The following is an 18,740-nucleotide window of genomic DNA, read 5'->3' on the forward strand; positions in this document are numbered from 1 at the left end:
CATACATAGACTGAAATTAAAGGAATAAAAAATGATATTATGTGATAATGGAAACCAAAAAAAAAAGGATTAGCTATATTTATTCAAGATGAAATAGAATTCAAACTCTAAAAAGAGAAAAACAGTTATTATGTGATATATGAAAGTTATATCAACAATGAGGATGTAATGATTGTAAATATATATCTACCCAACATTGAAGCATCTAAATATATAAAACAAATATTAAAAACTAAAGAGAGAGTAGACTGTGGTACAATAATAGTAGGGGGTGTTAATACTTCACTTTCAACAATGAACAGATCATCCAGACAAAAAAATCAATAAAAACCAAAATTAAACTACACTGTAGATCAAATGGACCTAACAGACATATACAGAATTCCATCCAACAGCTGCAGAACACATTCTTCTCAACTGCACACAGAACATTTTCCGGGATAGACTGATCACAATTTAGGCCACAAAGCAGATATAAACAAAAGTAAGAAAATTTAATTATATCAAGTATACTTTTGGCCACAATAATATAAAACAATAAGTAACAGAAGAAACATGGGAAAATTCACAAATACATGAAAACTAAACAGCATGCTTCTAAAAATCAAATAGGTCAATGATGAAATTTAAAAGGAAATTTTAAAAATCTGGGGACAAAGAAATATAGAAACACAACAAACCAAAACATAATGGGATACAGCAAAAGCAGTTCTGAGATGAAAGTTTCTAGCAATAAATGGCTTTATCAAAAAGATCTACCTCAGAGGAATAACCTGACATTTCACTTAAAATAACTTCTGAAATAAGAAAAAAATAAGCCCACAATTAGTTAAAGGAAATAAATAATAAAGACCCAAGAAGAAATAAATTGAGACTAGAAAAACAATGGAAAAGATCAACTAAAAAGGGTGTCTTGAAAAAACAAATAAAATTGACAATCTTTTAGCTAGACTAAGAAAATAGGGAAGATTTAAATACATAAAATGAGAAATTAGAAAGTAGACACTACAACTAATACAACAGAAATACTAATGATCATAATTGACATATAAACAGTTATATGCAAAAAATTGGATAACCTAGAAGAAATGGATAAATTCTTGGATACATACAATCTATCAAGACTAAATTGTGAAGAAATAGAATATCCTAACAAACCAATGAGTAAGAAGATTGAATTAATAATAAAGCCCAGGACCTGATAGCTTCATTGCTGAACTCTACCAAACATTTAAAGCAAAACTAAAACCAATTTTCTTCAAACTTCCAGAATATTGAAGAGGAGGGAATATGTCCAAACTCATTTTATGAGGACATCATTATCCTTATATTAAAACAAGATAGGGATACAACAGGAAAAGAAAGCTACAGGTCAAAATCCCTGATAAACAAAAAGATCCTCAACAAAATATGAACAAACCAAGTTCAGCAGCACATTAAAAAGATCATTTATCATGAACAAGTGGAATTTATCATTCCAGAGGTGCAAGGATAGTTAAAACATGTAAATCAATAAATGTGATATATCACATTAACAGTCTAAAGAAAAAGACAGTATATAATCATTTCAATAAATGCAGAACAAAATTTGACACAATTTAACATTCTTTTATAATAAAAATGCTCAACAAATTATGTAGGGAAGAAATGTTCCTAAACATAATAAGGTCATATATGACAATGGAGAAATTTGAAAGCTTTTTCTCTAAGATGTGGAGCTAGACAAGAATGCCCACTCTTGCCACTTCTGTTCAATGTAATAGTAGAAGTGCTAGCCAGAGCAATTAGGCAAGAGAAAGTAATAAAAGACATCTAAATTGGAAAGAAAGAAGTTAAATTGTTCCGTTTGCAGATGACATGGTATTATACATAGAAAACCCTAAAGACTACACCAAAAAATTGTAAAAACTTATTTAAAAATTCAGTAAATTTGCAGGATATACAGTACAAAATGAGTAACATTTCTGTACACCAACAAAAAAAATAATTATCTAAAAAAGAAATGAAGGACAGGTATTGTGGCTCACACCTGTTATCTTAGGACATTGGGAGGCCAAGGCAGGAGGATCACTTGAGCTGAAGAATTTGAGACCAGCCTGGTCAACATAGCAAGATCTCATCTCTACTAAAAATTCATATATATATATATATAGACATGGTAGAGTGTGCTTGTAGTCCAAGATACTTGGGAGGCTGAGGTGAAAGGATCACTTGAACCTGAGAGATCAAAGCTGCGCTGAGCTATGACTGTGTCACTGCAGTACAGCCTGAGCGACAGAGAGAGACCCTGTCTCAAGAAATAAAGAAAAATGTAACATAAAAAAGAAATCAAGAAAACAATGCCATTTACAATAGCTACAAAAAGTAAAAAAAAAACTTAGGAAAAAATTAAACCAAGGAGGTAAAATATCTTTACCCTAAAACTATAAAACATTGTTAAAAGAAATGGAAGAAACACAAATAAATGAAAAGGTATTTATTATTTATTGATTGGAATATTATTATTGTTAAAATGTTTATACTACCCAAAGAGATGTACAGATTCCATGCAATACCTGTCAACATATCAATGATATTCTTCATAGAAATAGAAAAAAAATCCTAAAATTCATGTGGAACCTCAATAGTCCTTAATATCTAAATAAATTTTGAGCAAAGAGAACAAAGCTAGAGCCAGCACAGTACCCAACTTCAGCATATACTACAAAGCCATGATAACCAAGATGGCATGATACTGGCATAAAAATAGATCCATAGACCAATGAACCAGAATAGAGAGCACAGGAATAAATCCATGAATATAATATAGCTAATGGATTTTTAATGAAGGTGCCAAGAACACACAATGGGGGAAAGAACACTCTCTTTAATAAACGGTGTGAGGAAACTAGATATCCACATGCCCCCCAAAATATAGACTCTTATCTCATACTATATTCAAACTAACAACTCAAAATGAATTAAAGTCTTATGAATCTATGAAACTACTAGGAGAACACGGGGGAAAGCTTGATGACATCGATCTGGGCACTGAGTTTTTGGATAGGATCCCTAATGTATAAATGACAAAAGCAAGAATGGAAAAGAGAGATTTCATCAAACTGAAAAAAATAACAAACCAACAAATTCTGCACAGCTAAGGAAGCAATCAACAGAGTAAAGAGACAACCCACAGAATGCAAGAAAATATTTGCCAAAAATGCATATGATAAGGAGTTAATATCTAAAATATATGAGGCACTCAAGTCAATAAGAAAGAAACAAATAACTCAATTTTAAAATGAGCAAATAACCTCTAAATAGACATTTCTGAAAAGAAGTCTTACGAATGGCCAACAGGTATATGAAAAAAGGCTCAGCCTTGTTAATCATCAGGGAAATGCAAATTAAGACCACTATAAGATATTACCTAACACTTTCTAGGATTTCTATCATCAAAAATAAAAAACAAAGTAACAAGAGTCAGTGAGGATGTAGAAAAAACAGGTAACACAATTGCTGGCAAGATGGCCAAATATGAACAGCTCTGGTCTGCAGCTTCCAGCAAGATCGATGCAGAAGGCAGGCGATTTCTGCATTTCCAACTGAGGTACCTGGTTCATCTCATTGGGATTGGTTGGAGAGTTGGTGGCGGCCCACAGAGGGCAAGCCCAAGCATGGTGGAGTGTCACCTCATCCAAGAAGCACAAGGGGTCCAGGAATTCCCAATCCTAGCCTAGGGAAGCTGTGAGAGACTGTACCGGGAGGAACAGTGCACTTCAGCCCAGATACAGAGCTTTCTCCATGGTCTTTGCAACAGGCAAACCAGGAGATTCCCTTTGGTGCCTGGCTCAGTGGGTCCCACCCCCATGGAGCCTAGCAAGCTAATATCCACTGCCTTGAAATTCTCACTGCTAGCACAGCAGAATGAGGTCAACCTGAGACGCTGGAGCTTGGTGGCAGGAGAGTTGTCTGCCATTGCTGAGGCTTGAGTAGGCGGTTTTACCCACACAGGGTAAACAAAGCAGCCTGGAAATTCGAACTGGGCAAAGCCCACCACAGCTCAGCAAGGCCACTGTGGACAGACTTCTTCTATAGGCAGGGCATCTCTGAAAAAAGGCAGCAGCTCCTGTCAGGGACTTCTAGATAAAATCCCCATCTCACTGGGACAGAGAACCTGGGGTAAGGAGCGGCTGTGGGCACAGCTTCAGCAGACTTAAGCACCCCTGCTCGACAGCTCTTAAGAGAGCAGTGGGTCTCCCAGCACAGCACTTGAGCTCTGATAAGAGACAGGCTGCCTCATCAAGTGGGTCCCTGACCCCCATGTATCCTGACTAGGAGACACCTCCCAGTAGGGGACGACAGACACCTCATACAGGAGAGCTCTCGCTGGCATCTGGCGGGTGCACCTCTGAGACAAAGCTTCCAGTGGAAGGAACAGGCAGCAATCTTTACTGTTCTGCAGCCTCCACTGCTGATGCCCAGGCAAATAGGGTCTGAAGTGGACCTCCAGCAAACTCCAATAGACCTGCAGAAGAGGGGCCTGGCTGTTAGAAGGAAAATAAACAAACAGAAAAGAATAGTAGCAACATCAACGAAAAAGAGATCCACTCAGGGACCCCATCCGAAGGTTACCAACATCAAACACCAAAGGTAGATAAATCCATGAAGATGGGGAGAAACCAATCCAAAAAGACAGAAAACCCGAGAACAAATGTCTCTTTTCCAAAGGATCACAACTCCTCTCCAGCAAGGGAACAAACCTGGACAGAGAATGAGTCTGATTAACAGACAGAAGTAGGTTTCAAAAGGTGGGTACTAACAAACTCCTCCAAGCTAAAGGAGCATGTTCTAACCCAATGCAAGGCAGCTAAGAATGTTGAAAAAATGTTAGACAAATTGCTAAATAGAATAACCAGTTTAGAGAAGAACATAAATGACCTGATGGAGCTGAAAAACACAGCACGAGAACGTCATGAAGCATACACAAGTATCTATAGCTGAATTGATCAAGCAGAAGAAAGGATATCAAAGGTTGAAGATCAACTCAATTAAATAAAGCAAGAAGACAAGATTAGAGAAAAAAGAGTGAAAAGAAAGGAACAAAGCCTCTAAGAAATATTGGACTATGTGAAAAGACCAGATCTATGTTTGATTGGTGTACCTGAAAGTGACAGGGAGAATGGAACCAAGTTGGAAAACACTCTTCAGGTTATTATCCAGGAGAACTTCCCCAACCTAGCAAGGCAGGCCAACATTCAAATTCAGGAAATACAGAGAACATCAAAAGATACTCCTCGAGAAGTGCAACTCCAAGACACATAATCATCAGATTCACCAAGGTTGACATGGGAAAAAATGTTAAGGACAGCCAGAGAAAAAGTTCAGGTTACCCACAAAGGGAAGCCCATCAGACTAACAGCAGATCTCTCAGCAGAAACCTCACATGCCAGAAGAGAATGGGGGCCAATATTCGACATTCATAAAGAAAAGAATTTTCAAACCAGAATTTCATATCCAGCCAAACTAAGCTTCATAAGCAAAGGAGAAATAAAATCCTTTACAGACAAGCAAATGCTGAGAGATTTCATCACCAACAGGCCTGCCTTAAAAGAGCTCCTGAAGGAAGCACTAAACATGAGAAGGAACAACCAGTACCAGCCACTGCAAAAACATGCCAAATTGTAAAGACCATCAATGCTATGAAGAAACTGCATCAACTAATGGGCCAAATAACCAGGTAGCATCATATGACAGTATCAAATTCACACATAACTATATTACCCTTAAATGCAAATGGACTAAGTGCCCAATTAAAAGACACAGACTGGCAAATTGGATAAAGAGCCAAGACACATGCAGGAGACCCGTCTCATGTGTAAAGACACACATATACTCAAAATAAAGGAATGGAGGAATATTTACCAAGCAAAAAAAAAAAAAAAAAAAGCAGAGGTTGCAATCTTAGTCTCTGATAAAACAGAGTTTAAATCAACAAAAGTTAAAAGAGGCAAAGAAGGCCATTACATAATGGTAAAGAGATCAATTCAACAAGAAGAGCTAATTATCCTAAATATATAGGTGCCTAATACAGGAGCACCCAGATTCATAAAACAAGTTCTTAGAGACCTACAAAGAGACTTAGACTCCTACACAATAATAGTGGGAGACTTTAACACCTCACTGTCAATATTAGACAGCTCAACAAGCAGAAAATTAACAAAGATATCCAGGACTTGAACTCAGCTATGGACCAAGCAGACCTAATAGACATCTACAGAACTCTCAACCCCAAATCAACAGAATCTACATTATTCTCAGCACTATGTCATGCTTATTCTAAAATTGACCACATAATTGGAAGTAAAACACTCCTTAGCAAATGCAAAAGAATGGAAATCACAACAGTCTCTCAGACCACAGTGCAATCAAATTAGAATTCAAGATTAAGAAACTCACTCAAGACTGCACAACTACATTGAAACTGAACAACCTGCTACTGAATGACTACTGTATAAATAATGAAATGAAGGCAAAAATAAAGATGTTCTTGGAAACCAAAGAGAATAAAGACATAACATACCAGAATCTCTGGGACACATTTAAAGCAGTGTGTAGAGGGAAAAGTATAGCACTGATGCCCACAAGAGAAAGCAGGAAAGATCTAAAATTGATATACTAGCATCACAATTAAAAGAACTAGAGAAGCAAGATCAAACAAATTCAAAAGCTAGCAGAAGACAAGAAATAACTAAGATCAAAGCAGAACTGAAGAAGAGACATGAAAAACCCTTCAAAAACCAATGAATCCAGAAGGTGGTTTTTTGAAAAGATCAATAATGTAGACCTCTAGCTAGACTAATAAGGAAGAAAAGAGAGAAGAATCAAATAGATGCAAGAAAAAATGATAAAGGGTATATCACCATCAATCCCACAGAAATACCAATTACCATTAGAGAATACTATAAACCTCTAGGCAGATAAACCAGAACATCTAGAAGAAATGGATAAATTCCTGGACACATATACCCTCCCAAGACTAAACCAGGAAGAAGTCAAATCCTTGAATATACCAATAACAAGTTCTGAAATTGAGCCAGTAATTAATAGCCTACCAACCAAAACAAAAACAAAAACAAAAACATCCAGGACCAGACAGATTCACAGTTGAATTCTACCAGAGGTACAAAAAGGAGCTGGTACCATTCCTTCCAAAACTGTTCCAAACAATAGAAAAAGAGGGAATCCTCCCTAACTCATTTTATGAGGCCAGCATCATCCTGATACCAAAACCTGGCAGAGGCAAAACAAAAAAAGAAAATTTCAGGCCAATATGCCTGATGAGCATCGATGCAAAAATCCTCAATAAATTACTGGCAAATTGAATCCAGCAGCACATCAAAAAGCTTATCAAGCATGATCAAGTCAGCTTCATTCCTGGGATGCAAGACTGGTTCAACATATGCAAATCAATAGACATAATCCATCACATAAACAGAACCAATGACAAAAACCATATGATTATCTCAATAGATGCAGAAAAGGCATTTGACAGAATTCAGCCCCCCTTCATGCCAAAAACTCTCAATAAACTAGGTGTTGATGGAATGTATCTCAAATAATAAGAGCTTTTAGTGACAAACCCACAGCCCACCTGTTTTCAGATGTCATGATTGTATATTTAGAAAATCCCATCGTCTCAGCCCCAAATATCCTTAAACTGATAAGTAAATTCAGCAAAGTCTCAGGATACAAAATCAATGTGCAAAAAACATAAGCATTCCTATACAACAATGACAGACAGAGAGTCAATTCATGAGTGAACTTCCATTCACAGTTGCTACAAAGAGAATAAAATAACTAGGAATACAACTTACAAGGGATGTGAAGTACCTCTTCAAGGAGAACAACAAAGCTCTGCTCAAGGAAATAAGAGCGACACAAACAAATGGAAAAACATTCCATGTTCATGGATAGGAAGAATCAATATTGTGAAAATGGCCATATTGCCCAAAGTAATTGATAGATTCAACGCTATTCTCATCAAGCTACCATTGACTTTCTCCACAGAATTGGAAAAAACTACTTTAAATTTCATATGGAACCCAAAAAGCCCACATAGCCAAGACAATCCTAAGCAAAAAGAACAAAGCTGGAGACAACACACTATCTGACTTCCAACTATACTACAAGGCTACAGTAATCAAAACAGCATGGTATTCATACCAAAACAGATATATAGACCAACGGAACAGAACAGAGGTCTCAGAAATAACACCACACATCTACAACAATCTGATCTTTGACAAACCTGACAAAAACAAGCAATGAGAAAAGGATTATCTATTTAACAAACGGTGCTGAGAAAATTGGCTAGCCATATGCAGAAAGGTAAAACTGGATCCTTTCCTTAAGTCTTACACAAAAATTAACTCAAGGTGGATTAAAGACTTAAATATATAACCTAAAACTATAAAAATTCCAGAAGAAAATCTAGGCAATAACATTCAGGACATAGGCATGGGTAAAGTCTTCATGACTAAAACACCAAAAGCAATGGCAACAAAAGCCAAAATAGACAAGTGGGATCTAACTAAAGAGCTGTACAGGAAAATAAACTATCACCAGAGTGAACAGGCATCCTACAGAATGGGAGAAAATTTTTGCAATCTGTCCGTCTGAAAAACGACTAATATCCAGAATCTACAAAGAACTTAAACAAATTTATAAGAAAAAAACAACCCATGAAAAAGTGGGCAAAGGATACAAACAGACCATTCTCAAAAGAAGACATTTATGCAGCCAACAAACATAAGAAAAAAAGCTCATCATCACTGGTCATTTGAGAAAATCAAATCAAAACCACAATGAGGTATCATCTCACGCCGGTTAGAATGGCAATCATTAAAAAGTCAGGAAACAACAGATGCTGGAGAGGATGTGGAGAAATAGGAACACCTTTACACTCCTGGTGAGAGTGTAAATTAGTTCAACCACTGTGGAAGACAATGTGGCAACTCCTCAGGGATCTAGAACTAGAAATATCATTTGACCCAGCAATTCCCATTACAGGGTATATTTCTAAAGAATTATAAATCATTCTACTATAAAGACACATGCACATGTATATTTAGTGTGGCACTGTTCACAATAGCAAAGATTTGGAACCAACCAAAATGCCCATCAGTGATAGACTGGATAAAGAAAATGTGGCACATATACACCATAGAATACTATGCAGCCATAAAAAAAGGATGAGCTCATGCCATTTGCAGGGACATGGATGAAGCTGGAAACCATCATTTCTTAGTAAACTAACACAAGAACAGAATACCAAACACCACATGTTCTCACTCATAAGTGGGAGTTCAACAACGAGAACACATGGATACAGGGAGGCGAACCTCACCTCACACAGCAGGGCCTATTGGGTGTGAGGGTCTAGCTGAGGGATAGCATTAGGAGAAATATCTGATGTAGATGACGGGTTAATGGGTGCAGCAAACCACCATGGCATGTGTATACCTATGTAACAAACCTCCACGTTCTGCACATGTAACCCAGAACTTAAAGTATAATTAATAAATAAATAAATAAGAAAGAAAGAAAATTAGGCAACCCTAGTATACTGCTGGTGGGAAGGTAAATTAGTGCAGCCATTATGAAAAATGGCATGGAGGTTCCTCAAAATTTTTTAAATAGAACTACCACATTCTGCAATCTCACTATGGAGTATATATATTGAAGAAACAGAATTCAGTATGTTGAAAGGGGACCCGCACTCCCATGTTCATTGCAGCATTATTTGCAATAACCAGATATGGGATTAACCTAAGTGTCCATTAGTGGACCAACGTCCAGAGAAAATATGGTACATAAACACCGTGGAATACTAGTCAGTCACAAAAAGAAGGTAAATCCTGTTATTTGTGACAACATAAGTGAACCTGAAGGACATAATGTTAATTAAAATAAACCAGGCAAAAGAAGACAAATACTGCATAATCTTACTCATATGTGAAATCTAAAATAGTTGATTTTGTAGAAGAAAAGCTGACCAGAGGTTGCTGGGAGTTGGTGAGGTTGTATGTGTGATGTGGGTGGTTGAAGATATGTTAGTCAATGGCTACAAAACTTCATTAGATAGGAAAAATAAGCTCAAGATACCTATTTTACAACCATAAAATAGATGTCTTGTGACCATGGTAAAAAATATATTGTATTCTTTAAAAATGCTAAGAGAGTAGATGTAACGTATAATTACTACAAAAATGATAATTATGTCAGGTAATGCATATGCTAATTAGCTAGAGTTGGTCATTCAATGTATATATACAATGTATATATACTTCAAAACAATATGTTGTCCATGGTAACCACATACAGTATTATCTGTCAATGTAAAAATGAGATAAAATAGTGTTCACAAAAAATGTTTTTTATGAAATTATTTAAAAATTACTATCTTTTCTTTCAATACATCCAACTTTAATTTTATGTTATAGTTATTTATATAGTTTTGTGTTTAACCAATATTAATTTTCCCTGGTAGCTTTTGGATAACAAAATTTTTCTTTGGCTTTCTTATTGGATGTACCTTATTGGTAGCTGAGGAAAGCCTTTAATTAATAATTTTAAGGATATGATTATTTTAGTTTCTGACTAATAAAATATTTGAGGATATCTTTCTCTTGCTTTCATAAACAGAAATGTGTCTGGATATACATTTCTTGGAACAGAAACTCATTTTCTTCTAATATTTATTGTCTGAGTAGAAAATGTGATAGCTGGTTATTTCTAGATATTTTTTTCAATATAAATGCTTACAGGATAATTTCTGTTGAATTTTAATTTCAGCATTGTGTCAATGTGCATAGAGTTGACGATATCCTGTAATTAGTTCCACAGATAACTATGTTCCATATTCTCAGTTTCATTTTCAAAAACATCTCGTTTGTTTTTTTTCTATTAGCTTTTGTCTCCTTTTCAAATCTTAGCCTAGTCTTCTGAATCCTGAGTAAACTTTTCAAATTTGTTCACTACATAAATTGTTTAACTTGTGCATTGTCCACTTTGCTGATTATACTAACAACTGTTGATTTCAATTACCTTACTCAATTTTAAGGATAAAGAGTAGAGATGGAAAGAGGTTCACTTTATTTTAGGCTGGACTTTTGTTCTGTTTTCACATGTATAGGCAGCCAATTTTATATTTCAGGATATTCCTTTGAAAATTGCAGTTTATGTGATTATAAGTTACTTAATAGGTACACAAAATAATAACAAGAACAACAATACTAGTGTTGTTCTTATTGTTATTTTAAGGTTTTTAGGATGTTTCCACGGGCTAGAGTGGAGATTGCCGCTGAGAATATAGGGGATATTAGAATGAAGTCTAATGGTTTGTCTACGTATCTAATTACCCATTCCTTCCCCTTAAACAGCTCATCTAATTTGATTGGGGAGAGTATGATATTTTCTGAGATGCATTTTTCATTCTTTTCAACAATAAAGTCTTTCACTAACTATATCATTCTTGTACTATCTGTGTTGCTAGTGACTGGGTTTCTAAGGCATAGAAGATGCACATGTAAACCTAGAATCTACTTTGGTTAATTCCAAAGCCTAGATTCCCATTCAGCCAATAGGGAGGTTGCATTCTTCTGGGATTATCGAACTATCAATAATAATATTTAATTCCCCATTTGACTCATTATATATATTAGCCAGAAGACAGGAAAGAAGAGTTGGGTAATTAAAATCATTAATCACCATGCTGAGAGAATTAATCTGAATCACTCCTGAGACTTGATACAGCTGCTTTTAATGGAAATTACTAAGGAATATTTCAACCAAAGGGAATTTTGGTCATTATGATGTTTTCTTCAATACCACTTACTGAGATACTTTTTACTCTGCCTATTTTAAAACTGATCTGACTGCATAAGTACTACTGTATTGACTGCAAGTGTTTGTCTCTTTGTATTTTCAAGTTTTTGAACTTCTGGCTTAGTAGCATTAGAAGTCTAAAATTTTATCACATACCTAGCACTTCAGTAAACACACAAAAAGGCCTTTGAAACTAAAAATTATTCTTGAAATGATTACCCTAGGTGCACCAAAATCTAATTGTACATCTTTGTAAATTGATGTTTTATCCAGGAAAAGTCACTTACTGTGAAATTACTTCAACTGCAAAAAGAAGATTAATCATACTTAATAATTAAATATAATTCTGATAGATAATGAATAGGTATACAAAATTAGGTAGTCAGTATGTGTGGGAAATTTATATAATAATTTGCATATTAAACAAAGGCCTCTGTTACAAACAAGATCCTTTCTTATCTGTCAATATTTAGCTCAAGAAACGCTAAATGATGGTAATTGGCCTGTGATTGTCTTTGCTTTGCCAATATCATTTTACTTACAAAAGGAGTTAAAATGGTTAGATTACAATTTTCCAGGAAAACTTAAGTTGATTTAATATAAAAATATAGCCGCAGAAGGACCTGCCATATTTTTACTTTGACCTGTTATGTCAAACTTGAATAAGGTCTTTTATGTATGTGACCTATCATAGGAAATGTTATATCAAACTTGAATAAGGCCTTTTATGTATGTGACCTATCATAGGAAACTTTTTGTCCTTCCTGTGTAAACACAAGAAGACCCTTGTTGATAGAGTCTTTGAGTAGCCATTCTAATAGGAAACTTAATTTATACTTCCACTTTTTTGAAGAAAGAGCATAAGTAAGAGTATAGGAGCTTCTAATAGTTTATGTAAGAATTACAAGTTTAAAAGTATAATTCGTCAGATTTTATGAACATGGGAAATCCTAGGAAATCTTGCATGGGAAATTCCATTCCTGCTGCTATTGCTTATATAAACACCCTGCTTTGTCCAGAAATAGTTATGTTATGGATCAAGAACATATAAAAGGTGGATTATACAATATTCCACATAATGGTATTCTATTTGATATCCTTAAAAGTTGTAACTTTTTTGATTGATAATGTTATGGAATTTTGAAGCAAAAATGTCATGATGTTTAAAAAAATGATCCTAACATATGTGCCATAGTTAATGGAAAAGAGAGAAATTATAGTAGGAATAAAAATATTCACTGGAGAAGAGATAAATTTATAATACGAATACAAATAAATTGATTTAGTGATTGAAAAATTGGGGACAAATGTATATGTTTATATATTGGAAACTATTTCTTAAATTATATAGATTATATATAAAGCCTAGCTTCCATAGCAAGTTATGACTACATGTATAGGAAAGATATTACCGACAATAAAGTTTAAAATTATTTTAAAATTGTTTTATCAAATTACTATTTAAAAATTGATATTTCTTGTTTCAATACATCCAACTTTAATTTTATATTATAATTATTTATATAGTTTTGTGTTTAACAAATATTAATTTTTCCTTTTAGCTTTTGGATAACAAAGTTTTACTTTGACTTTTTTACTGTGATTTATCTTATTGTTAGCTGAGGAATGTCTTTAATTTTTTTTAAGGGTATGGTAATTTTAGTTTCTGACCACTAAAATATTTGAGGGTATCTTTGTCTTCCTTTCATAAATGGAGTCATTATTTAGGTCAGATTTATATGTGAAATGGTGAATCATCTTATTCTGTAACCCTTATTCTGAGATCATAGGTTCATAAGGACGTGGTCCAACTATTTCATTATAGACTAGATTTCAATCGTCATGTAGCATTACACTCTTCTGGAAGGATTTTCCCAGAAACAGAGTCAGGATTATTGTTCTCCTATAAAGTATGTATATTTTTAAAAGTTAATGCTGAACAAAAGCAATGTACAGAACAAGAGTCTAGTGGATTAAATAATAACATAATCATTCTTGCCTATGTCTATCTTCCACCCAGGTCAAGCCATATAAAATTTATAAGATGTATTAATGTGAGAGTTAAATATCAGAATCAATTGAATGAGTTTCCTTACTAAACTGATAGAACTACATATCTGGATATGAAACAAGATAATTTTGTTTTTCTAATGTTTTCATATAATAGAAATTTCTATAGTTGTACAACAATTGGAAGAAGAAATCTACAGTCTTACAAATTTTACAGAAATATAATACAAGGGATATTGTCACAGACTGCAAATCATCAGTCAACTCATTCCTTTTGTGTCTCATATTTATTTATCCATTTTTACTCCTGTTTGCTGCCAAGTTTCTCTCCTGCTTTTTCATAATATTAGTTAGGATGCTTTTGGAAATATCAGAAATCTCAACTCAAAGTGGCTTCAAAATAAGAAGAGTCATTGTGATGGTTAATTTTATTAGTCAACTTGGCTAGGCAAATCCTGGTTGAGATGTTCCCATGAAAGTATGTTTACATGTAATTAAGTCAGTATAGTTTGAGTAAGGCAGATTACCCTTCATAATGTGGGTGGGCCTCATTCAGTCAGTTGAAGACCTTAAAACAAAAGACTCATGTCCCTAGGAGGACATCAGGAATTTTGCCTCTATACTGCCTTTAGGATCAAGACTGCAATATCAACTTTTCCCTAGGCAGCTTGCCAGCGTCCACAATTGCATGCGCCAATTGTTAAAATAATTTATCTCATTCTCACGTCTTCTACTGGTCATGTTTCTCTGGAGAACCTGACTAATGCAATCATTTTACATCACAGACAAATCCACAGAAGGAACAGGGAGAATACAGCCCTGGTTTTACGTCTCTTGATTTTCTTGGTTCCACTCACTTCTGAATGTTCTTACTCTGTCTCCAAGAAAAAGCAAGATTACTTCCATCAAGAACTAGAACCCCAAGAGATAAAATGAATGTCATTTTGTACAATGTCATTGAGCCAGTAATGTGATGTGCTCATGAGAACCAACTAGTTTTTGCTTTGTTTTCATCTAATTTCTTTAAATAATCACTGGCCAAGAATACGAGATTTGATTACAATTGGTTTTGATAACTGAGACCCACTCAAGAACCAATTATAACATCAGATTCAATGAGGCATGCATTATATTGTAGGAGCATAGGCTGCTGAAAATCGCTTGTGTACTTTTAGGATGAAAGAAGTAGAGGGTGAATGATAGGTAGGAAACAAATTATGACAAATACTTTTAATCTATATTGATAAATTATATGAACTGTTTTCCAGGCTATTAATTCAGCTTTCTTTTTCAACTTGGAGTTATTCTCTGACATTACAGGTAACCTTTAAAGATCACCATTAGGCTTTGCATATTTTCCACCCAAACCCTAGGGAAAAAACAAAAACAAACAAAATACAGCAGACTTTCTGATCTCAGAGCAGTACAACTATTTACTTTTTAATTGATATATAATGTATGTATTTTGGGGTTACATGTACTATTTTGATACCTGTATACAATATGTGATGGTGAAATAAAGGAAATTGGGATACACATAACCTCAAGCATTTATTACTTATTTGTGTTGAGAACATTATACTCCTTGTCTTCAAGATACTTTGAAATACACAATAAATAGTTGTTAGTTATAATTTCCCTAGTGTACTGTAAGGCCAAGGCAAGGTAACACGTATATTGTAACACAGGTTTTGTTACAGTAATTTTCCTACTGTAATATCAAATACTAGAACTTGCTTTGGTAATTAATATATGCTCTTTGAGGATAGGAGTTCCACTTTTAAAAACAACTTTGTACAATTTTTTATTTGTATACAATTTTAAATGTTTACCCTTATCCTCCTTTTCCCAGGAACGAAGAGAATAAATACAGAGTCACTAACATTAAAAATTTAGGTGATTCACTTCAAATTTAATCAGGAAGAATACTGGTCAATGTTATTAGAGTCTTATCTAATATTATTTATTAGGACTGGAGAGTCTCTGTAAACATAATCTTACTGGTGACTATCTTAAATTTTTCTTTCAAATTTATTATTTATTTTTAATCCTTAAATTCCTTTACTTAGTTTCAACAAAGAACCAGTTGTAAAAAGCTAGGTTTTCTTGCTGGCAGTATTTTCTTCTTTTTTTTTTTTTTTTTTGTTTATTATACTTTAAGTTCTAGGATACATGTGTACAATGTGCAGGTTTGTTACATATGTATACATGTGACATATTGGTGTGCTACACCCATTAACTCGTCATTTACATTAGATATTTCTCCTAATGCTATCCCTCCCCCCCACCCCCCACCCATGACAGGCCATGATGTGTGATGTTCCCCTTCTTGTGTCCAAGTGTTTTCATCATTCAATTCCCATCTATGAGTGAGAACACGCAGTGTTTGGTTTTTTGTCCTTGCGATAGTTTGCTGAGAATGATGGTTTCCAGCTGCATCCATGTCACTACAAAGGACATGAACTCATCCTTTTTTATGGCTGCATAGTTTTCCATGGTGTATATGTGCCACATTTTCTTAATCCAGTCTATCACTGATGGGCATTTGGGTTGGTTCCAAGTCTTTGCTATTGTGAATAGTGCTGCAATAAACATACATGTGCATGTGTTTTTATAGTAGCATGATTTATACTCCTTTGGGTATATACCCAATAATGGGATGGCCGGGTCAAATGGTATTTCTAGTTCTAGATCCTTGAGGAGTTGCCACACTGTCTTCCACAATAGTGGAACTAGTTTACAGTCCCACCAACAGTGTAAAAGTGTTCCGATTTCTCCACATCCTCTCCAGCACCTGTGGTTTCCTGACATTTTAATGATTGCCATTCTAACTGGTGTGAGATAGTATCTCATTGTGGTTTTGATTTGCATTTATCTGATGGCCAGTAATGATGAGCATTTTTTCATGTGTCTGTTGGCTGCATAAATGTCTTCTTTTGAGAAATGTCTGTTCATATCCTTCGCCCACTTTTTGATGGGGTTGTTTTATTCTTGTAAATTTGTTTGAGTTATTTGTAGATTCTGGATATTAGTCCTTTGTCAGATGAGTAGATTGCAAAAATTTTCTCCCATTCTGTAGGTTGCCTGTTCACTCTGATGGTAGTTTCTTTTGCTGTGCAGTAGCTCTTTAATTAGATCCCATTTGTCAGTTTTGGCTTTTGTTGCCATTGCTTTTGGTGTTTTAAACATGAAGTCCTTGCCATGCCTATGTCCTGAATGGTATTGCCTAGGTTTTCTTCTAGGGTTTTTATGGTTTTAAGTCTAGCATTTAAGTTTTTAATCCATCTTGAATTAATTCTTGTATAAGGTATAAGGAAGGGATCCAGTTTCAGCTTTCTACATATGGCTAGCCAGTTTTCCCAACACCATTTATTAAACAGGGAATCCTTTCCCCATTTCTTGTTTTTGTCAGGTTTGTCAAAGATCAGATGGTTGTATATGCATGGTATTATTTCTGAAGGCTCTGTTCTGTTCTATTGGTGTATATCTCTGCTTTGATACCAGTACCATGCTGTTTTGGTTACTGTAGACTTGTAGCATAGTTTGAAGTCAGGTAGCGTGATGCCTCCAGCTTTGTTCTTTTGGCTTAGGATTGTCTTGGCAATGTGGGCTCTTTTTTGGTTCCATATGAACTTTAAAGTAGGTTTTTTCCAATTCTGTGAAGAAAGTCATTGGTAGCTTGATGGGAATGGCATTGAATCTATAGATTACCTTGGGGAGTATGATCATTTTCACGACATCAATTCTTCCTATCCATGAGCATGAAATGTTCTTCCATTTGTTTGTGTCCTCTTTTATTTTGTTGAGCAGTGGTTTGTAGATCCTCTTGAAGATGTCCTTCACATCCCTTGTAAGTTGGATTCTTAGGTATTTAATTTTCTTTGAAGCAATTGTGAATGGGAATTCACTCATGATTTGGCTCTCTGTTTGTCTGTTATTGGTGTATAAGATTGCTTGTAATTTTTGCACATTCATTTTGTACCCTGAGACTTTACTGAAGTTGCTTATTAGCTTAAGGAGATTGTGGACTGAGACGATGGTATTTTCTAAATATACAATCATGTCATCTGCAAACAGGGACAATTTGACTTCCTCTTTTCCTAATTGAATACCCTTTATTTCTTTAAGTTCAATTTAGGTTAATTCTCAAGTAAGTATGTATGTTGATTGAAATGAAAAATTTTAAGTTGAAATTGCTTATATGAGTTTCTTAAGATGTGTTTTGATACATTTACTTTGTGAGGTATGTTAGATTTAAGAAGTGGTTTTTATGGGATCAGTAACTGCAATTCTGACACTCTTTTTCTTCTCTGTAGTGTGAATAGAAAAGTAGGTGCTGTTTCAATGCCATGTAAATATGCCACTACGGATTGTTTGTTGTTTTTCTACTTCTTTAATATGTCAGATTAAAGAATCATCATTATGTGGGGGAAAAAAGGAAATAAGAACCAAGGTTTTCTTTAGCAGGAAAGTAATTCCACCTGCAACTCTAGCAGGGAGAGAGATATCTCAATCAAAAAATACCCTAGAAGAAAATAGAGATCTTAAAAAAAAAAAAAAAGTTACACTATTGCACAGTAAGCACAGACTACGTATGTTATTATCCTCAAGGTTTACTTACTGAACCTTGAAAGTTTCAAATTTTGTTTTCAGTAAAAGGCAACAAAATTTCATAAACAGAATTAATTGTGCACATTCACAAAATGCCCTAGAGGATTTAAATTATAAGCCCAAATATCATTATTAATACTTATTTCATCTTATCTGGGATACAGTTTACACTCAATATTTTATTTTGGCAAAGTCTGCTCTTCTTTTATTGTTCAAGTAATATCCAAGTCAAGATAAGACTGTTTAAGGAT

This window comes from Piliocolobus tephrosceles, chromosome 5 (genome assembly GCF_002776525.5).
Source record: "Piliocolobus tephrosceles isolate RC106 chromosome 5, ASM277652v3, whole genome shotgun sequence".
In the NCBI taxonomy this organism is placed as follows: Eukaryota; Metazoa; Chordata; class Mammalia; order Primates; family Cercopithecidae; genus Piliocolobus; species Piliocolobus tephrosceles.